The sequence below is a fragment of the Protopterus annectens genome, chromosome 14.part0 (assembly GCF_019279795.1).
Source record: "Protopterus annectens isolate FY-2018-M chromosome 14.part0, PAN1.0, whole genome shotgun sequence".
NCBI classification, from domain to species: domain Eukaryota; kingdom Metazoa; phylum Chordata; order Ceratodontiformes; family Protopteridae; genus Protopterus; species Protopterus annectens.
The window spans coordinates 1,139,885,045-1,139,908,787 of NC_056748.1; the positions used below are offsets into that span (position 1 = coordinate 1,139,885,045).

Genomic DNA, 23,743 nt, shown 5'->3' on the forward strand with positions numbered 1-23,743 from the left:
TCTGAGTTTTCTTTCCATGTCCTCATGGATTCTTCTGGGCATGCCAAATTAAGACCACCTAGCATGCTGGATGATTTGCTACCATAAACTATCTGTATGTTGCATCCTTTCTTACTCAAGATATGGGTCCATGAACCAGTACAATTAGCTACTTAATGAAAATGTCGACTTTATATAGCACACGCTATAACTTTATGTGAAACAGAATATGCTCTTTCTTTACTGTTATCGTTGCACTTTTTAGCAACACCTGTCATAATGTTAACGTTAAATTAAACTTAGGAGTATGTGGAGAACAGAATGATGTTCATCATATTGATCATTGCTGTAGTAGCCTTAGCTATATGGGTTATATCCTGCTGAGGATATAAGAGCCAGCCAGCTTCCAAACCTTCAGAGCACATTACATATGCCCAAACTTGACCTCTAGTTATTTTCTCTGTTCCCCAAAAACAGTCATATAGCTGAATGTGGGACCTTTCTTTTTTAAATACTTTTGTCAAGGTCCCCAAGTTCAAGATGGTCACCTTGCAGACCATATCTCCTCGGTTTCCAGACCACTGCTTCACAGTGACCCTAGTCTTGATGGATACCTTTGCTCATATCCCTGGGACTCATCATTTCAGGAGATATTTGAGATTTGTTGTGTCTGGTTTATGCTATCAGTTTTCTGTATTGCCCTTCTGAGTTAACCACTAAAATGCAAGTGTTTTCCAAGTGCTTTGCTCTGGTACTGGCCCACTGATGGACTCTGATCTTGATTTTTTCCTTACTTGGATGACTTGCTGATCTGTACAGTCTTCATCCAGGTGTGTGGAATTGCTAGAGAAGGTTTCATCCTGACTCTCACATCCAGTGTTCAAGTTGAAATTTCTACTAAAGTCATTTTGACATTCTTGCAAAGGCTCAACTTTCTGGGATGCTTAATCGAATTCCACACAGCTTGTTTTGCTTGGGGAGTTACACAATGTCCACTCATGGAGAATCTGCCTATTTTTTTCTCTGAAAAATGATGGAAAGTTAGCCCAGCTGCCTTAATATGTTCATCATATTGATCACTGTTGCAATGGCCTTAGATATGTGGGTTAGATCCTTCCAAGGATAAAACAGCCAGACAGCTGGCAAAGCTTCAGGTCACCTTTGACACGCCCAAAATGTCAAGCAGCTAAGGCTGAGTTGATTAAAAAACAAGTTTGGGTCCACAGCCTTTCAGAGCTTTCCTGCAGCTGAGTGAGGGAGGCTGAGCCCTGAAAGGACATTGCTAGGAACAACAAAAAAATAAAGTCCCATATCATTACCTTTGATTCTATCCTATCTTTGGCCTCTTCAGTCAGACTTCCCTTCTCCTGAACCAACCCTCCCAAGTACTTGAAGCTACTAACTTCTGTCTCTTCTGTCTCAGTTCTCAGTACTCCTGATTCCCCAATTTATTGCCATTACAACTGTCTTATCTTTACTCACTTTCATCCTGTGTTCCTCCTGCTTTGCATTCCATTCCTCCATCCTTTGCAGAAGTTCTTGTTCAGAGTCTGCCTGGAATAACACATTGTCTGCATACAGTAACTTTGGTGATCTGTTCACTCTGTCCTGTTTGATAATGTAGTCCATCACCAGTATGGACTCAGGGCTGAACCCTGATGCACACCCAGTCCCACTGGGAACCCCTCTGTGAGTCTGAGCACTGTCTCTACTCGTGTCAATATTTCCTTATAAGCTGCACTAATTCTACTGTTTCTGGGGCTTCAAATCATCACAGGACTGCCCAAATCAGCTTTCTTGGTTTAGGCCTGTCCAGATGGCAGATAGGCTCTTTCCTCATCTCTAGCATCTTCTCGATTATGTAGAAATACTCCTGGATGACCACAAGAACCAAAAAAACAGACTAGAGGATGCAGAAGAACAGAGTGAAATCCACACAATATTAACTTTTAAACTTTTAAAAACTTTTAATCCACGCTTTCTTAACCAAACTTCTTCAGAATAAATTATACATGTTCTACATCACATTTAAAAACACTCCCTAAGTTAATTTAGAACATTTGCCTTGCACTTTGAAAGTTCCAGGGCATTTCAACTGTAAGAGCTAAGGTATTGTATACACTGGTATGTGTGCATACTGCAGTGCATTCTATATTGGTATGACTACAAGGGCTTTATGCACTACAATAAAGAAACATTACTACAACATTAAAAAGAAAAGACAAATGCTTTTTATAAGCATACTATCACCTATCCCACATATAAAACATTTTTGTTTTCTGTGCTGGAGCAAGGAAGTCATGATTTTAGGGGTGGCAGTTTCAAAACAAATCTTGAACAAAAAGAAGCTTTATGGCAAATCAGATTAAATTCAGACAAAAAACCTGGTATAAATAATGCTGTTAACATTAAATGCTTTTTTAAAGACCGTAGAGTCTATATAAGGAAATAACTTCCTCAGCTTTGAAATTTTGTTGATTAACTGTATAATTGTTTAAGTGGAAAGACGTGTTTATTGGTGTAGAGGCATTTAAAACTGTTTTTAAATGTGATGTAGAGTATATATAATTTATTCTGAAGAAGTTTGGTTACGAAAGCGTGGATTAAAAGTTTTTTATTACGCTAATATTGTGTGGATTTCATTCTGTTCTTCTACATCCTCCAGTTTGTTTTTTTTTTGTTCTTGTGGTTTTTTAGGAGTACTTCTACTTTTTTGGTGTTGTGGCTCCTATGGCAGAAAGCAGAGGAGATTCATTGATGGATGTCAGCATTCATCCTATACCAGGTGAAGGTGGACAGAATCTTCTGGCGTCACTACAGAACACTATGAAAGACATTCAGCAGACTTTGCAACTGTTAATTCCGGAGAAGGTGAATACCATTCTGGTCTGGTCCAGCTCAGATGATGAGGTTGAGATGGTGGTAAATTTTAACACATTTTCTGCTGAACAAGGTAAAAGCTTTGAAGCTGTTTCTAAAATTAAGACTTATGCTGACATAACTTCAGTACTAAATACTAAGTTGGATCCTTTTTCATCTTCTGAAAAACCTATTAATAGTATAGAGCTGAACACTTATAGAGACATGTGTAACAATTTGGGCAGACTATTAAAAAAATACAAAAGTCTAGACTTGGAAAACAAATAGTTTTCATGTTGTATAGAGCTGGGTATGGTCCCTAAGAGGCTGAGATTCTTAAAATGCCCAAACGGGGTTGACAGCTCTGATGAATTTTTTGTTACACTAAAAGACTTCTTTAACAATGCTGGTCTCAAGTTCCTGAAGCTGCTTATAGACAACAACTGTAAAATCATGACTGGGCTAAGGGAAGAGAGCTGTAAAATAGATGAAATCTTGCTTAAGGACTATCACAGCAAGATTGGGGAATGGGTTGAATACCATACACTCTTCTCTGAACTACAGAAAAATGAAGAGGTTATAATCAGCCGTAAAAATAATGAGCTCAAGCGAGATGCTGCTGTGTATGAAAATGACACAGCATATGTTGATTTTTGTGTGTTTAACAAATGCACAAACCAAGATAAATTCAAAGCACCAAATAATCAGACCAAATGTTTCCCCTTTAAGAAACACAACTATTAAGTCCACACTCCTAAAACTAAGAACTTTCAAGTAACTTCTGAAGTTAGATCTTTAAACAGGGATGGAACCAGTGGCTCTGTAATGGATATTGTGGAAGCAGGAATGTCCAGTGCTGGCAATGGACTGTTTGTTAACAACCCTGCAACAACCAATGATGAAAATGCTGGTGGGGCTAGAACCAAGACTTTTTTTAGCTGAGAAGGAGGGCAGAAGCCAGAGAATGTTCGTTCTCTTCTCCTTAATGTGCACAGTGTCAAATTCTTCAACGGACAACTAAATAGGTATTCTGTACCAACAATGTTATAAATTTGTCTACTTTTGTTTTAAATGAAAACCATCTGAAAAGTTTTGAATTTGGGTTTAAATTGTGTACCCTCAAGATGGGCAAATATAGCAAATACTGTGTTAAGCCTTAAAAAGTACACCAGGGGCTGGATTTACGAAGGCTTGCACGGATTCTAAGATTAGTGTAAGATGGCAGACAGCCAATATGTCTGCCAAGCGATCCAGCAACAGCCAGCAGGAGCGTACATGAGAGCATCTAAAGCTACTCTTGCACGGACAGTGTTATGGTATGTAAATTACCTCATTTGCTGCTGAAAGCTATGCAAATGAGGTAAATTTGCAATCCAGGAAACACTAACCTGTCCGTGTAAGAGTAGTGTTATTTGCAGAAATGTACTCCATTGGTAACGGAGTACCGTTCTGCAAATAGCTAAACAGAACTATGACAGCTCCAAATAAAGGATGCATCTAGTTGAGGAAGCATGCCAATGGCCAAATATAAGGCCATTGGCATTTGCAAATGTTGTAAATCCTTAAAATCCATTTTTTCCCCGATCTCCGATGTTTAAGCATAGTGCAGCGCCGCTCAAACGTGCGATGCTTTAAATAAAATGAAAACAATTGAAAAATAGCCAAAAATGGGCATTTTCACTAAACAGCTTGTTCTGCCATGCAGGTGAATGGCAGGCTGAAAACAACATGGCCACTGAGTAGTGGTTGCTAAGGGAAGGAAGCTCAGTGTGAGAGATGTAACCAAGCATTAGTAGGCAATCCTATGCAAATGAGGATAAGGATAGTGAATCCCAATTTTCCCTGGCGTTTGAGCCATGTCCCTAGAGTGTAAGTGTAGGAATAGGGGAGTAGTAGAGTAGAAGATAGGTGACATCATGAGGGGGTATGTCTGAAAGACTGTAAGCTCATTGGAGAACAGTGGCTTGCGTTTGCCCTGAGTTGCTCAGGATTGCAAGAGGCGTGTCTACAGTTGTCTTAGCTGAAAACAAGAAAGCAAAGGTGTACGCCGTGGATATATCTGAAATTTCTTGCAAATGGGCACACAGCGTGTGCGTGTGTGTGCGCTTGTGTGCGCGGTGCTGTCCCTTGTGGAAACAGAAAGGGAAAAGGAAGGAAAAGAAGTAGTAGGAAGTCAACCAAGGAGAACTAGCAGAGCTGCCAGGTGAAATATATCAGAATCATCCAATTACACAGGCAGTAAACTAGCTCAGCCCAGCACTTTAAACTCTGCAAACAACAGTCTACCCTGTTTTTTTCCCAAGAACTCTGCAACACTGCAGTATACAAAGAGTGAAAACTTAAAAAGCTTAAGTCAGACAAAATGTTAGGGGCTGCTATTGCTATCATAAACCAACATGTGCAAGATGCTGAGGGTGGTGTTGTTGTGAATGCTGCTGAGCAACCCACAGTGAGGAGACGGAGAAGAGTGTACAGACCCAGGGTAACCTACCAGGGACTACATGAGCTGGAGATAGTGGAGCACTATAGAGTGGACAGAGACCTCCTGCAGCAAATTGTTGAGCTGTGCCGGCCATGCCTCACACACAGAACCAACAGAGGGGAACCCATCCCAGTGAATATCAAGGTATGTGTTGGCCTACAAATACTAGCTACAGGTACCTTCCAGAGACCAACTGGTGATAAGATGGGGTTTCACAGGCATCAGCAACCAGGGTACTGCACCAGTTTCTGGATGCCATGTCAGCACATGTCGGTGAGCATGTATATTTCCCCAATTCCCACGAGGCATTGGCCAGCAATATGCATCTTTTCCACCAAATAGCAGAATACCCTGAGGTAGTGAGTGCAATAGACTGTACGCACATACACATCAAAGCACCACCGGTGAGCGGGGTAGGGTCTACATCAACCACAAGGGCTTCCCCTCCATCAACTGCCAGGTCTTGTGCAATGCCCAGGGCATAATAATGAATGTGTGTCCTGGCTGCCCTGGAAGCTATCACGATTCCCACATCTGGTATCTGATGCAGTTGTACCAGAGATTTGCCAATGGGGACATCCCTGATGGTCACCTAGTGGGGGATGCTGGATACACACTGGAGCCATGGCTGATGACACCCATCAGAAATGCACACACACCCGAACAAGAACTCCATAATGAGGCACATGCACAAACAAGAAACATTATTGAGCATGTGTTTGGGATGCTCAAGTCACGTTTCTGGTGCCTGGACACATCTGGTGGAGCCTTGCAGTACTCACCAACTACATGCACCCAAATTGTCATGGTATGTGCCATGCTATACAATATGATCCTACGAAAACAGCTGCAGCAGAAACAGCATGGGGCAGGGCCAAACAGCCCCCCACCATTGCCAAGGCCTGCACAGGCACAGCATAACTCGGAGGAGGAACAACCTGAGCCTGCCCCAGTAGGCAGAAGGAGGCGTGCCCAGTATGCCTTGGCCTTGGCAAAAAGGCAACGCATAGCACATACACTGACTCAGTAGGAACCCAGGAAATGACACCTCTCTCTGACTCGCACATACAATAAAAGGGATGCCTAACTTGACGCTACCTGTTTTCAAACATGTATAGGGAGTGTACTATGTGCATCCGACATAGGCAGCCCTGCAGCACCACCTGAGGCATGATTGCCCTATTTTAAGCAATATAAAGCAGTGCTAAGCACATTTTACCACTATTTAGCATATTTAAACACAGGAGCTGCGCACTGCACTAACTAGCGCAATGTCGGGCAACGTTAAGCAATGTTGGGCAATGTTGGGCAAAGTCAGGCAAGGTCGGCAAGGTTGAGCAAAGTCAGGTAAACACGCTCACATCTGCTTTACTGTTCCTTAAGCAGTCTGATCTGCCCAGCAGGAAAATAAAAACCAGTGACAGGGCTCAAACTCAGGATACTGTGCACTATAGTCACAGTACTGAACCACTAAGCCATGACAGCATTTCACTGGCACAGACACAGCAGGACAATTGTAGACTAACACAAACACAAACAAATGCTGTATCATGCCCTTTGAAGAGGCATATGAGCAACTTCCCCCCAGGCCTATGCAGACAGATAACAGCAGGCCAAGCAGTGTGATGTGGGTTGGGTAGGCTATGAAGTCACAAACTAATATACGTGAAATTGGAAGCTAAGATCTGTAGTACAGTAGTATGCCTCAAGCCAGTACGATAGGCAACAGTAGAGACTGAAATGGAGTACCTGTCATAGCAGTGCAGGCCTAGCAAATGTGTATAAGTGTCAGGTGAACCCCTCATCCTATGTACACCCACAGTAACAATCAGGTGTGCCCCCCGGGTAGAAATGTACAACTAATAGCTGTCCCTCCTGTATGTAGAAATGTTGATAAGTCTATGCAAAGTGACTCATGAAAGCCCTGCAGGCACAGTATGCTTCCTGTCGATGTGCAACACAAAGGTGAGCCCTGAAGTAAAAACCAACTTGATTTTTCACACACATATAGTATATATGTCCATACTGGGGATGCTCATACACTTAAATTTAGCAAATTTCAGTCAGCAACATACTGAAAGGTCATACTGGGCGTGCTTACACACTTCAACAAGTTTAGCAAATGTCAGTCACCAACATACTGAAAAGTCATACTGGGCATGCTCACACACTTGGGCCATGTCTGAGTACAGCAGTGGGCCACACATATCTGGCAGTTGCAGTCCTTACCCCAGAAACTTGTCACTATTCACCAATCCTGCCTTGCGCACACAGTTATATGAAAACAGACCCATATAATATATTGGACTCCTGTCATAATCAAACTATGTACTACAAGTACTTAAGTTGTTCAAAGAAAGTGAAAATTCAAAGAAGATCAATAAATCTCTGATCAATATCATCAATAAACAATGAGCACTCCTAACATTATCCAATCCATGTTCTGGCAAAAATATTGTCAAACAGTCCATAGAGAACCATGAAGCTTTCTTTCGCTATGTCATAAATATCAATGTAAACTCATATATGTTCTGAGTCAGTGCAAACTGTAAATGAATACGTGTACATGACTGACATTGCCAACATCTTGTCAGACAGATTCATACATATTTACCCCCCCTCTCACTGACAAAAGAGCCCATTATCATACCTGGAGATTGTGAAAACCCAGAAATCACATATACAATGGTTAAACAGCTCTTTCCAAACCTAAAAACGCAACGTCTATGGAATTACATGGTTTCCCTAGCTGTGTCATATGTGAACTCCAAAACAAACAGACCCTGCACCTGAACAGTCTGTTGAGACTCACCCTCTGTACAGGATATGAAACTGTTGGATGGGTTACAGCAACGTTTGGCACACTCCGCAAGTGTTGGTGCACAACAGACCATGGGAACTATTGTCTTATAAGCCTATTAAGCCTGATCTGCAAGGCCATAGAGTCCATCATGATGGAACTCATAAACAGAGCTATTGGGAGCCTACACACACCCAACCCTACCCATTTTGGTTTGGTCAGGGGCAGATCGTGGTTCCCAAACCTGCTAGACTGTTTTCAAGGCAGTCAACCAGGACATACATCAATGAAATGAGCTACACACGTCCCACATAGACCTTGAAAAGCCCTTTTCCAACACCCCAGACACGTCTTATCCACAAAATCAACAACCTGTGCATAAATATGTATGTCATCTGATGAATTGCCAACTGGGGAACAGATAGATCCCACAAGGTAAGAATTGTGGTCTCCTGTTCAAGCTGGTAACAACTGCTGTCCCCCATGGCTCAGTCCTGGGACCCCTCCTGTCTGGTGTATACTTTTCAGAAATACAGTCAAACACACGAGGGCTATGTTTAGCAAAGTTTGTGGATGACTGCAAAAAAGTTGTCATAATCAATGTTTGGGACAACAGAGACATCCTTAAAAAGGGTCTCAGTCAGACAGATGTGGTGTCAAAATTATGGCCTCGAGCTACAGTCAAACAAATACCACATAGGTGCCAACACCCTAAATATGGAGGTGATAATAAGGGATCTATGGACACATGTGGATAGTCATTTCTACTTCCAGAAACACATTCACAAAGTGGTTAGAAAATCATGCTATGTGTTCCCACAAACTGCCAAGGTCTTTGCATGTAGATCAAAGGAGGTTCCCTCTACTCATCAGTCATCAGACCCGTCAGAGAGTACCACAACACACTTGCGATGAATCTGACTAGGCACCTTCAGCAGCTGGAAAGACCACTGAAGTACCTAAACAAGAGGATTACTGGCCTCAAACAGTTGCCCCATGCAACAAGACTGAATTTAACTCAATCTCTACTCTGTTGCATACTGTCTACTCAGGAGATCTCTGCCCAACAGACAGGTCCATGTCCAATGCAGAACTGATGTACATGCGCTATCTGAAGTTAACCCAAGCTCACTGTACCACATGCTCTAGGGATATCATCATCACAACATTAAATAGAACATGTTGGAGGGATACATTACTAGCTCACAGACTTCCATTGCTTTGGAACAGGCTCCCAACCAACATTAAGCTGAGTCCCTTACCGACACTCTTCCAGAGGAGCCTTGATGAGTGTATGTGAAACTGAACTGTCACACCATGGATCATTTCATCAGCTCTACTACACAGAGGCCTAGGGAACTAACTCCATGGGTGGTGATAGCTGCACACTCTGGCCATACTAATATATGCCTTCAGGCAGATAGCCTATTACCTACCTGTGTACATATATATGTATCTATATATATATATATATATATATATATATATATATATATATATATATATATATATGTAGGGGGAACACAGTATAATAAAATATGGATGGGCAGAGATGTGTGTAAGAGGATGACCATGACAGGGAGCCACCCAGGACTGTCCCACCCAGCACACATCCCAATGGCACGAATGACATGAGGTGCACATCTCTCCCACTGTACATAACAGCCACCAGTATCTGTAAACATTATAGCGTATGTGGTCCATGTGCCTGCTGTACAACATGACTGTACAATGAAGTACACATCTACTATCTGTAGACATGTACCTGTCACATAGGTTCATAGGTATGTAGTAGACTATCTCCACGAAGGCATATATCAGCCTACGCAAGTTGTGCAGCTTTGACCATACCATTGGGAAGTCTCCCAAGGCCTAGTTCTAATAGTTAGTACCCTAAGCCCCTTTCTAGTGGGGCTGCTGATGTGATGCCTTGCATGAATTGTCTGTTTCCCATCCACTCCTCAAGGTTTCAATTGAAGAGTGTCAGCGAGGGGTTCTGTCTGTTGTACATTGGGACTCTGTACCACAGTAAGGCAAGTGTCTGGGATGGTACTCTATCCCACCAGCATGTTGTATTCATCGTTGTGATGAGGTTCATATCCCTGGAATGTGTAGGGCGACTCAATGTTGTTATCTGTAGATGGAGCATGTTCAACAGTTATGTGTTGGACATGGCTCTGTATGTTAGGCAGAGTGTGCCTCTGAGTAGGCGGTACGCAACAAAGAACAGATTTAGTTTTACCAGTTGCGTTGCATAACACAACTGTTTGAGACCAGTAATCCTCTTGGTGAGGTATCTATGTGGTCTCTACAGCTGCTGGATATGCTAAGTCGAGTACATCCAAAATGGTGCACTGTACTCTATGATGGGTCTGATGACGTAAGAGTAGAGTGCCAACACTACCTCTTTGGATCCTGATGCAAACCTTTTGTTGATTAGGTGGGCCACATAGGATCTCCCAATCACTTTGGCAACATGGTTGTCAAAAGAAAGATGACTATCTACTTGTGTCCCTAGATGCCTTATCACCTTGTCATTTTTAAGGGGGTAACACCTATGTGGTAGTTTGTGGGTATTTTGTTTCAACAAAGAGGATCACTATGCATTCCTCCACAGTGAGCTTGAGGCCATGATTCTGACACCACACATCTGTCTCATAGAGTCCCTTCTGGACAATATGTCTGTCTTCCGGGGAATCTATTATGGCAAACACTTTACAGTTCCCAGAAAACTTAGTCAACCACAACCCTCCTGTGTTGGCATGTACATTTGAGAAGTCTATACCAAACAGGAGGGATTACCGGTGTAGAGGCTGACATGTAACCAGCAACTCTTAATGTGTGGGATCTATCTGTGAGCCAGTTTGCAATCCATCTTGTGATGTATGGATTCATGGCCAGGTTGGTGAGTTCATCTATGATACCTGACTGGGGAATGGTGTCAAAGGCCTTAGTGAGGTATAGGTAGGCTGTGTTGAGCTCATTTCAATAATATGTAGCCTGGGTAACTGTCAAAGAAATCCTCCCAGTTCAAGAGGCGTGGTCTGCATTTGACGAAGCCAAACTGGGTGTGCTCAACTGTGTGAAGGTTCCCAATCTCTGTATTGTTGACTTCCATTATGATTGGCTCCATTGCCTTGCAGAACACACTCGTCAGGCTCATAGAACATGAATGCCAAGGGGTTTTTGTGGCCTCACCCCTGTGGAGTGTGAAGAACGTTGCTGTGCAACATTCTATGGGTACATATCCTGTAGAGAGCATGTAGAGAGAGGTGTAGGTATCCTTGATGAATATGGATACCTCCTCACCCTATGTGCTATGATTCAGGTTCTGATGCTGGAAGGTATGGAATGAGTAGTATCCTGGTAGTGCTGGTGTGCTGTCTGGAACCTTGAACTAGGTTTCTGTTACTGCACAGATATCAATATTCTCCATAATGAGAAGTGCCTCAAGTGTGTGCATCTGGAGGCTGAGACTTCTGGCAATGAGTAGCATTTAGCTCACTTTGTGGTTATTTGTGTTGGTAACGGGGTTTGGTTTGTCCTGCGTGACTGGTGTTCCACACCTGAAGGCAGCGCCTCATTGGTTTTGTCTGACCATAAGCTAATTACCCTACATATCCACATTCTGGACCCACACCCCCATTAAGGAAACCATGTTAAAAAATGTCTCCAAAGCCAACTTCATGCTTCTTAAGACAGAAGTGCTAAACTGCAGGACACCCATGCAGATGGACAATACAGTTATGACTACTGAATCCATCACAATTGCACTTTATAAGCACTCACATGACTGCATGCATCGTGCTATCCCAAACAGAACCAAGATGCTATCCTCTAAGAAAAGGAAACCAATCTGGTGTTCCCCTGCCATAAACAAACTGCACAACAGAAGGAAGAAACTGTTGAAAAAGCGGGTAAAATCCCATGAGGGGAGGAGCTCCATGGTCAACATCAGTAAGAAGCTGTGATCCCTGATAAAATCCTCCAAAGCTAGTTATGAAAACAAAATTGACACTGATTCTAAAGACAACCACAAAGCATTCTATAGCTATGTCAAGAATCTCAATGGCAACACTCAGATCTGCTCTGAGTTACAGCACAATGGCACTAAATATACAGACCCAACTGATATTGCCAACATCCTAGCAGATAGGATCAGTGCTAACTTTACCCCCCTCTCACCCATGAAAGCACATCTCTATAATGGAAGACTGCAAAGTTGCTGTCATTACAGCTGCACAGGTAAAACACACTCTCCAAAGCCAGGAACACAACATCCATGGGACCAGATACCATCCCAGGCTGTGTTCTACACAAACTACAGAATGAACAGGCACCACACCTACGTACCATGTTCAGTCATAGCCTCACCTCAGGCTTTGTGCCTGCTGAATGGCACACAGTGACGATTATCCCACTACACAAGGGGGGAGCCACCACGGACTCCAGGAACTAGTGCCCCATTAGCCTGATGAGCCTGCTTTGCAAGGCCATGGAATGTATCATCATATAACTTATTAAAAAAGACATTGGTAATCTCCAAACTCTGGACCACAACCATGTTGGGTTTGTAAAAGGCAGATCATGTATCCTAAATCTGATAGACGTCATTGAAGCAGTCACCAGAACCATAGACAAGTGTAAGGTGGTTCACACAGCCTATGTAGATCTTGCCACGGCTTTCAACACCATCCCCCACTCTGGAATTATAGGTAAACCCACTAAACTAGGTATAAATCGCCATGAACTACAACATAGGCGGTAGTATACTTAACATTGAAAGTGTGATAAGAGACCTTGGGTCACAGGTGGACAGTGGACACACCTGTGATAATCATATCCCCACAGTAGTCAGGAAATCCTTCTCCGTGGCACACCTCATCACAAAAGGTGTCTCATGCAGAATAGAAGAGGACATTGTTCCCCTCTACTCATCACTCACTAGATCCATAATAGAGTACAATGCCTCTTTTGCTATGTACCTCACAAGACATCTACAATAACTGAAAAGCCCGCAGAAATACCTCACAAAGAGGATTAGTGGCCTGAAATACATGCCATACACAGACCGTCTCAAAATGCTCCAGCTGTACTCTCTCGCATATCGCCTACTCAGAGGTGATCTCTGCCTAACATAGAAAGCTATGTCAAACACAGAGCTGTTGGACATGCTCCACATAAAACACTCATAATCCCTCTGATCTTCGGCCCCGAAACCCAGAGTGTAATACAAAAGGAAGGGGTGTATCCATTTACCTTATGGATACCCACACCTTCATATTAGTGGCACAGCATGAGGCCTTGGAGCTCATGCAAGTGCAACTAACATTGGGCAAAGCTGCTTATCAGATTTTAGCCTGCTACAGATCACCTACCTTGTCTTGGGAACCTCACTCAGTATTCCTGGAAACACTGGAAAATATAATGGTCCTACCAAACACCATTATATGAGGAGATTACAACTACCAAAACATTGACTGGGAGAATTACTTGTGTACAGCGTCCTTTGCCCAATGCTTCCTAGAGTTTAAAAACTCAAACACCCTGGAACAGCTGGTCACCATGCCCACTAGAGGTGACAACATACTGGACCTGATCATCACCAACATGGGGTACCAGTGTTCCACACCAGAGATAAACCCCTCGCTGGTAATATCAGACCATAAAGTAATCAGACTGGACATCCACATCCCACCCCCACCCCCAGTCAAGGAAACCACTGTGAAGAAATTTTCAAAAGCAAACTGCACACTTCTCAAGACCAAAGTGGAAAGTTCCAAAGCCCCCTTGCTATAGGATAATGCTATACAATCTGCAGAATCATTTACAAGTGCATTCTATGAGCATCTACAGGGATGCATGGATCGAGACATCCCAAATAAAACCAAGATGCACTCCTCCAAAAAGAAGAAACCAATCTGGTGGTCATTGCCCATAAATAAGCTATACAACAGAAGGAGGAAACTAACACATGATAGATCAAGCTTCACAAAAGGAAAGGCATCACTGATCATTATTAGGTGGAAACAATGATCTCTCATAAAATAATCCAAGGCCAGTTTCTAAAGGCAAATTGCCAAGGAATCTAAGAATAACAATCACAAAGCCTTCGTTAGCTATACCAAACATTTACGTGGCAACTCTCAAATATGCTGTCAGCTACTGCAAAATGGCAAAAAATACACTGAACCAACTGACATTGCCCACATCTTAGCAGACATGTTCAATGCAAACTTCACCCCCCTCACCCCCAAAAGGGCCTGTGTCCATCCCAGAAGAATGCAGAGCCCCAGACTTCATGGACATGCAGGTAAAAACAGCCCTCTCCAAAGCTAAGAACACAGCATCAATGGGACTGGATGGTGTCCCAGGCTGCGTCTTACACCAGCCCCAAAAGGAACTACACCCTCACCTACATTTACTGTCCAGATTCAACCTTACCACAGGCTATGTACCCAAAGAATGGCATACAGCAACAGTCATCCAGCTCCACAAAGGTGGTGCCACAACAGAACCTGGAAACTATTGCCCTATAGGGCTACTCAGCCTGGTCTGCAAAGCTATGGAGCAAATTATCATGGTACCCATAAACAGAGACATTGGGAACCTCCAGACACTGGACTCTACCCAATTTGGCTTTGTTAAAGGCAGAACCTGCCTCCTAAACCTAGTTAACTTCTTTGAAACAGTTACCAAGGACATAGATGGAGGGGAAAGTAGTCCACACAGCCCACCTGGACCTCACTAAGGCCTTTGACACCATTCCCCACTCTGGCATCATGGACAAGGTTACCAGCTTGAACATTAACCCCTATGTCACAGGATGGGTGGCCAACTGGCTCACAGATCAAACACACATGGTCAGAGTTGCGCGTGCCATGTCCAACTCTAAACCAGTCAAAAGTGGCGTCCCACAGGTCTTGGTCTTGGGACCCCACCTGTTCAGTAGATACTGCTCAGAGGTACAGGCAAGCACAGGAGGAGTATGGCTTACCAAGTTTGCAGATGACTGCTAACTGTGGTCCATAATCAACTCTACGGCTGACACAGACATCCTCCAGAAGGGTCTTACAGAGACAGGTACCTGATGTCAAAACAATTCCCTCAAGCAGAATGCCAAAAAAATGCATAGTCATCCCCTTTGGACAAAATAAAGTGCCCACAAATTACCACATAGGTGGTAATCCAGTATGTACGGAGAATGTAATTATGGACCTGGGGACCCAGGTAGATAGTAAACTCTCCTTTGATGATCACATTGCCAAAGTGTTTAGAAATTCCTTCTATGTAGTCCACCTAATGTCACCTAATGTAACCCACTTGGTCAAGTCTGTCACCATCCTACAAATATATCTGTGGAAAGTAGCACTTCCAGTAATGTGTATAGTGCATCGTGTAAATGCGTACTGCTCTAGTATCATAAAGTAGTTAGGTAGGGGTTTGAATCCTGCACTTACCAACTGTATGAGAGTGTGTGTGTGTCTCTCCTTGGAGAGGAGCAAGCTTTTTGAAGACTACTGAAACACCTTAAACGTGGTATACTCATCTTTGTCAAGTCTGATGATGTCACCATCCTACAAATATACCTGTGGAAAGGAGAACACCCAGTAGTGTGTATAGCACGTCGTGTAAATGTGTACTGCTCTAGTATCATAAAGTAGTTAGGTAGGGTTTGAATCCTGCACTTTCCAACTGTGGGTGTGTGTGTCTCCTTGGAAAAGAGCAATCTTTTTGGAGACTACTGAAACACCTTAAAAGTGGTATACACATCTTTGTCAATTCTGATGATGTCACCATCCTACAAATATACCTGTGGAAAGGAGACCTCCCAGTAATGTGTATAGCGAGTCATGTAAATGTGTACTGCTGTAATGTCATAAAGTAGTTAGGTAGGAGTTTGAATCCTGCACTTGGTGACTGTGTGTGTGTGACACTGTTGGTCAATGTGTCATGGGTTTTGCTTTTACTACTGTATGACATATCACAATGACAACAGTATGTGCATTACACATGTCAGGTAGCTGTGTGGCAAATACATATACATACATGTGACCTCAATTATTTCATAGGTGGGAACCCTGCTTTCTCCATGGACACATCTGTTATCTTTGCCAGAGTGTGCTGCCGCTTTCCAGACCTTAGGTCACATCTGTATGCTTATGACAAGCCTAGCCACTGCAGTGATCCCTGGCCTACATCATCCGTTTCACATACACTCATTACAGTTTCTATTGAATAGTGTGAGTGAGGGTTTATGCCTGAGGTATATTTAAAACCTGTTCAAAAGCAGCAAAGTCTGTCAAAGATGGCTATTTATTATAGATGTGCAACAACCTTTGTGGATATGCATGCAGACCCCTTATTGCTTATGTGATCCACAGCGGGATTTCCAAAACCCTTTGGAAATGTGATTATCAAAGGAGAGATGACTTAACACATGGCTCTATGTATACATTGGTACCTGTTCCACATTTTGGGGGCTACTACCTATGTGGTACTCTGAGGATACTATTGTTTTGTAAAAGTGGATGACTATGTTTTATTTGGCTTAAAGCTTTACAGCATGGGTTTGACACCAGGTATCTGTCTGTATGATACCCTTTTGGAGGATGTGTGTGTCATCTGGAGAATGCATTATAGCCCACAGTATGCATTGCCAAATGTGGCCAGACATATCCCTACTGTGTTTGCTTGTACCTAAGAAAGCTATATGCCAAACATAAGTGGTCCCAGGACTGAGTGCAGGTGAATACCACTTGTTACTGGCATAGAATAGTACTTGAAGGCTGCAAAAGTTACTGTGTGTCCTACATCTGTGTGTCAGTTGTCAAGCCATCATCTAACAATTGTTTATGGGCTGGCTGTTGAGGTTATGTATACTACCAGAATGCAAACCAATGACAGATAGTAACAACAGTATCACCCACAGCACAGTGTCAAACCATGTCATACACACATGTATACTGTGTGTAGTACAATGCATACTGGCCACCAATAGAACCTATGGAGTGTTAATACTGTCTAATACAGGGCATGTCACCCTGCCCATGTGTTCAATATGCACGTACACGCAGACAGTGCACCTCAACCATGTTCAAAAATGTACACCTGCAAATCTGTGCTGCACACATCCCACACTTACTGTCCACTCTATAACACATGCTGACAAAACTACACACATCAGCCGAGTGGCACATGGGCAGACAATACACAATTGGAATAAACACTGGTGTAAACAATACTACATTGATAATTATAGCTTTAATGCATCAAGCCTGCTTAGCTACACCTTCAAGGATATCATTACACTTTACTGCTGACAACATGCTACACATTAAAACATTGCTATACTGTAATAAAGTCACCCTGTGCATCAGCACCATGTTAGCCTGTTCCTGCATCAATGTTACAGATGGCAGGAGGTGGCACAGGTTTCATCATATGCACAGGGTGTGTTGTTGGTTTGCCAGAGGCCTACATTGAGCCATACAATCGACATGTGTATGTGAGTGTGTGTGTGAGGGCCAAGAGTACTGTTATGGGCCAATGTGGATGTAATGTGTGCAGGTATGTGTTTGCCCTTGGTGTCTGGTTTATGTGTGTCTGTCTGCATGCACACAGTTCCACCATGTGGCTGCCATATACGGGGATTTGTAGGACAGCTACAGACTGTACCTGGCAGGCTTTACAGATCACCATCTCTGGCCACAGATACGGGACCTGTGCCTGGCAGGGGTGCTACAGACAGTATCAGGTACTAATCCAGACTGGATACTATCCTCAGAGGTTGACATATGTCCACTGGATCCAAGTCCCCGCTGGGACTGGCCAGAGCCATGTGCACGTTGTCTTTTAGGATGGTCTATGGACAGCCCCCCAACATTGCTGGGGCTGGTACTGGCGCTACGGGAGCGGCTATGACTTGATAGACGTCCACGGTGACTGCCAGCTGATGATGTTGCTGGCATACGTCCACGTCGACGTCTCAACCATCCTGCACTGTCCTGACACATAGTCATGACATTGTGGAGGACATCTAATGTCTCACCCTAATGTCTATCAATGACCTCAGTGTAATTACATATGGCACCTGCTAGGTCACGGATACTGTCATTTACAGAGGTGTTATGAGCCCTCTGTGCCCTTAGTCCCTGTCTGGTGTACTGCTCCATACATGCCTGTGCCTCCATGACAACCTGGAACATGCGTGTGGTTGTAAGAGTTGTGGCACGTCTGCCAGGGGCATGATGACCAGCAGTGCTCTGACGAGAACCCCTGGGCATCTGCCTATGTGGTACCGTTCCAGACATCTGGCTATGGCTGCTGTGTCCTGATGCATGTGCCATAGATACCACACTGTCCTGGCCAGTGCCGACTGTACACTGTCCCTCTGCTAAGGGCATTGGTGATGATGGATGTACAGGCAGTATGACTGTGTGCATGGATGGGGTGGAGACTTGTGTACTGTCAATTTGTGGCCCAACAACAGACCCTGACAAACCTGCCTGTGCCTCAACACACCTATCCTCATTATCACTATCTGTGTCAGTGACATCAGGTTCCCTGCTGCACTGAACCAGCCCCACCTCAGCACCTGTGAGAGAAAAACAGGAAACACACTTTAAGACCTGTACATGATGTCAGACTACATGCACACATGCACACGCACACATGCACATGTGCACATGCACACACATGCACATGCACATGCACACATGCACATGCACACATGCACATGTGCACATACATACATGCACACATGCGCACATGCATGTGCATACATGCACATGCACACATGCACATGCATGTGCACACATGCACATGAACACACATGCACACATGCACATGCACACATGCACACATGCACACACACACAAATACACTCCTCACTAAAGCAGACAGACACACAGACACAGACACACAGACACACACACCACCAGCAATCTCAGAATATACTCAATAGCAGTTGATGGTGGGGTACAGTATCACAAGCAAAACAGTCATATCACACATGTCAGCATGCAGAACATGTGTTTTGCAACAGCATGCAGTGCAAGTGTAGACAGTCCTTGTTACTAACAGTATACGTGGCTTTGGTGCATGTGTTTTGCTGTTTGGTGATTGGCCTCCCCCTGGAACGCAATGCATACATGGACACAACATTGCTGTGCAAGTATTCAAAACTCTGTAATGTACTGTGCACCATCACTCACAGTCTACATACCATGGCTGGATGTGTATTTGTGTGTCATATAGATATCCAATTCTGATTAGATCCTCTGTGTCTTTAGCAAATAATTGATAATTGTGGACACAGTTTTAGCTCATGCATGATGCGTATACACACAAGATCAGTGGTGCATGTATAAGTGATGGAATACCATTGGTCCACATACCCAATGTACAGTAGTTATGGTGAGTGTAGATCATATTGTGGACATGCCAGTGTCATCCATGACATGGCATGCTAAAACACAACTGCAAATTTAAACATCACACATACCCAATGTGTGTCATATGACCTAGCCACTCAATAGCATCACAAGACATATATGTGTCAGTTGTGCAAATGGTGATTGGTATGCATATTGTTTACATGTGCATATCTTTGCACACACACAGCATTGAGGTGTGTAGCACTGAAAGCCATGTGTACTACTGTGGTTACAATAACTGGATGGGGTGTAGTACTATAAGCCATCATCATGAAGCATCATGTGGTCACTCAAGGCTATAAATGTGTCCTAAATTAGCACCTATCATGCTGTACCGGAGCTGCACTACCATGGCTACATTCACCATTTCACAACCAGTTATTACATGGGTCTGTAAGGAGGCCAATAAGGAGCATTCCCTAACATGAATGTGTTGTGTGTTGCAGAGTGTTTCACTGCCCCATGATAGGCCTCTACCCCTCAGGTATATTATGTGTGCTGTGTGGATGACATTTGGGATACTGGAGTGTGACTTTACAGAGGGTTTGGGAATCCTTCATGTGTAGCATGTTAACATGTTCTGTGTATGACATAGTTGTGTATGTTATGTGCATGTTGTGTATCGACTCTGCCTATGCAATGGTCACTACAGTGTAGCCACATTTTTTTGAGATGGTCTGTGTATTGCATGTGTTTGAGGCAGCTAATCACATTAGTGAGATGTGCGTGGTCTCACAGCAAACATGCACAGCATGCATTATGGGTAGGTGTGTTACATGTGTACATGGCCTACACCTTAACTACGATATGCACTTTCTATTTGCAATAATAAATGTAGAACACACTCACCAGCATCTGTCCGCTGCCTTGCTGTCACACCAGAGGGACCTACATAGATATGAGACATTCTGTCAGTGGCGACAACTGTGGCATTGCTACTGTGGGCTTGCAATCTTACAGTAGAACAGTTTACATTCACAGGCCTACAGATTATGTTCCAAATGATCAGTATTGCACAACAACAGGCTCCACATCTTCTAACTACACAGTACACATTTCACATATGCATGATCTACCAATAGAGGTAACAGTAGTCTACAGATATGCCATGTTACCTGCATGTTCCATGTGTTCTTGATGGGTGGCTCCAACCTCAATCATGGTAAATGTCTGCTGCTGTTGTTGGGCAGGTACCACCAGGCTCAGGAGCAGCTCCTCCACTCTAGTGAGGGGGGATGGATGTTAACCCCACCACCTGTTGCAAGCTGTTGTCTCCGTACATCAGAAGCATGCTGACGGACATGTCTAAGTAGATCACTGCAGTGGTGGCGTACCTGCTCATATGTCTGGTTATGCAGGCCTACCTCGTTTAGCCTCCAGACAACATCTTGCCACATTGCAGTACGCTCCTGCTGGTCTTGGCTGGTTCTGGAGAATAGTAGGCTGTAGTGCTGAATCATACAGCTGGTAAGAATCTCATCTCCAGCATTACTGCAGCTAGGATTTCTATGGTGTGCCATGATCCCTGGAAGACATAAAGAAAAGATATGTATGAGCAAGTCACATGGCACATTTAACATTATACAGTACAGATATCACTGAACTGCCATATATAGCAACTTATTAGCTGACTGGGATTAAACACTTTCACTACCACTTATCAGTGCTCACCCCACAACTGCTTCAAAGTGCCTGACATGCTCTATGTAATAAACCATGTTCTGCACAGCAACAAAATAAAATCACTATATAAAACTATACAAGAGTACCTGGCACACTGTATGCAACACAATGCACCACCTAGCCACAGCAGATATAGATCAAGCCAATGCATAAAGAAATATGTCATCCATCGCAATGTCTGTAAGGTCCAGTTACAGTATTACCATTATACCACACAACTTGTTGATGGCAAACCCGTGGCCAAAATATGTGCACAATTGTGGATATAGGTGCCATACTGATGTAGTAAACTGTAAATGTTGCTAGATACGCAGTTATATGTTGTAACACACATATGACAGAAGGCATGTTGCAGGCAAACCCACAAACACACAAGACATAATTACGAGACACAAAGGTATACACCATACTTTGCTGTTTAGGCCCAGAGCTTCAAGTAGTACTACAGTACATACAGGATTTGGATTCAACATCAGTACCAATCAATAAGCATACATGTAGTGCTTTAGCCTCCAATGACACACCCCAGTTAACACCAAGGGACTACATCAGACTGTATGCCATAGTGCTTTATCTGCCTAGCAACAGCATACACAGCTTTTGCTGGGATCAAAGCAAGGACCCATAATACCATAACAGAAACAGTGTCCCACTAAGCTATCCCACAAATACACATCTTTGACATATTCACCAACACATTGACCATCACACTCAGTCAACTTTACATAGAATCTATTGCGACAAGTAGATGTGGGTGTGTATGAGTATATATGACTCATGTGTGTGTGTGTGTGTGTGTGTGTGTGTGTGTGTGTGTGTGTGTGTGTGTGTGTGTGTATATATATATATATATATATATATATATATATATATATATATATATACATACATATACACATCCATTGGTGTACATATACATATAGGCACATATACAGCCCACCTTTCATGGTGGGAATATCAATTATACAAAGGATGTGAGGTGTACAGTAATGTAATAATATCGCACAGTCTTCTGAGAAATGCATTGAAAGGGTTCACAGCCCGGGTAGCTTTAGCAGGCCTCACTGGCTGCAATATTGCAAACTGAACAAAACACCCACAGTGTTTAACCACCACATGTCATATACCAGCACTGTATGCTGTCTTGTCACACACTAAAACCTACATACAAATATGCACATAATAACCTTCACCAACATATATATGTCCACCCTTCACAAACAGTTGCAATATGTCCCTTGCTCTATGCACATATACAGATGTTAATATATATGACACATATATATATCTCCGTATGTGTGTGCTATACACACCACAAGGTCCACACTGTTGTAAGTCCCTGGACCTCACAGCTGAACTGTTGGGCCTTGCTGCAACATGAACAGGTGTCACATGTGAACACACAGAAACATTAGAGGGGGTATATATAGCTCCAAATGCTAGATTAGCATACTAGCCTGGTACAGCAGTTGCCAATGCTAAGCTACACTTTAATATGACTATCATGCATGTGTTACTCTGTCACACCCATGTTTATACAAATGTTTTGGCTAATCCCCCAAACAGCCATTGGCCACAGTACTGTACAGAACACAGATAACATGGATAAGATGTTTGACATTTAATGCTGAGCTACACATTTCACAGTTATGTCCCACTTCCCACAGGTACACACTGAATTGTCTATGACAGTAGTTAAGCAGGACATCTGTGCATAGATACGGTTCACATTATGTAGAGTACTCTTCAAAAACATCTACTACATGCCAGTAAATACATATATGTTACATACCTTTCCTTTGTATGAGTTGGTATTATTTCTTTTTCTTTTTCCTTTGGCTTTTCACTGTCTCTCTCTCTCTCTCTCTCTCTGTCTCTTTCTCTGTCAGTCTCTGCAATAGAGTGATTGAGTTTGTTGGCAGCAATTACAGCCTGCTTTTATAGGTATTTGAACATGTGCATGTGATGGCCTCTGCACCAATTGGTGGCCACCATTTGCTAATTGCATGCAGCCTGCTGTGTGGTAATTGCAGTAATAACTGTCATAGCAAAGCAGGTAGGCATGGCCCTTTCAGCTTTCCAAGATGGGGATCATGCTTGTTTGCTGTGGACATCGTTGTTTAAGGCAAAAGGTTAGTATAGTTCTTATATTTGAAGCCAGGGGTATAGCCAGTTATTTAAATGTTGTAGTCAGACCTGAATGTTGCTGCTTCCAGTACACACTTGTCAGTGTAGAATTGTACTCACCCCTCAAAATGCTAACCCAAGATACATGGGAGTACGTACTTTCTTTTCTAATTGTACAATTAACTGCCATACAAAACTAGTTATTGAGATGTATTCCTTTGGCACATGAATTGTTTGTGAACTGCTATACTGTGAATATTAATTTACTCACTTCTGAAAAGTTTGTGCTTTTTTAGTGTTGACATTAATACAGGCTGCTCAAGAAAACTGGACAAATGTCAGTACTGAATATGCCTACCTACATCCTTGGTAGAC

General features: G+C 43.1%; 1 protein-coding gene across 1 annotated transcript in view; it reads right to left on the reverse strand.

The window, feature by feature from the left end:
* HTR7 (5-hydroxytryptamine receptor 7) overlaps positions 1 to 23,743 on the reverse strand; it is a 1,148,878-nt gene that overhangs the window by 765,240 nt on the left and 359,895 nt on the right. The window lies entirely within an intron of this gene.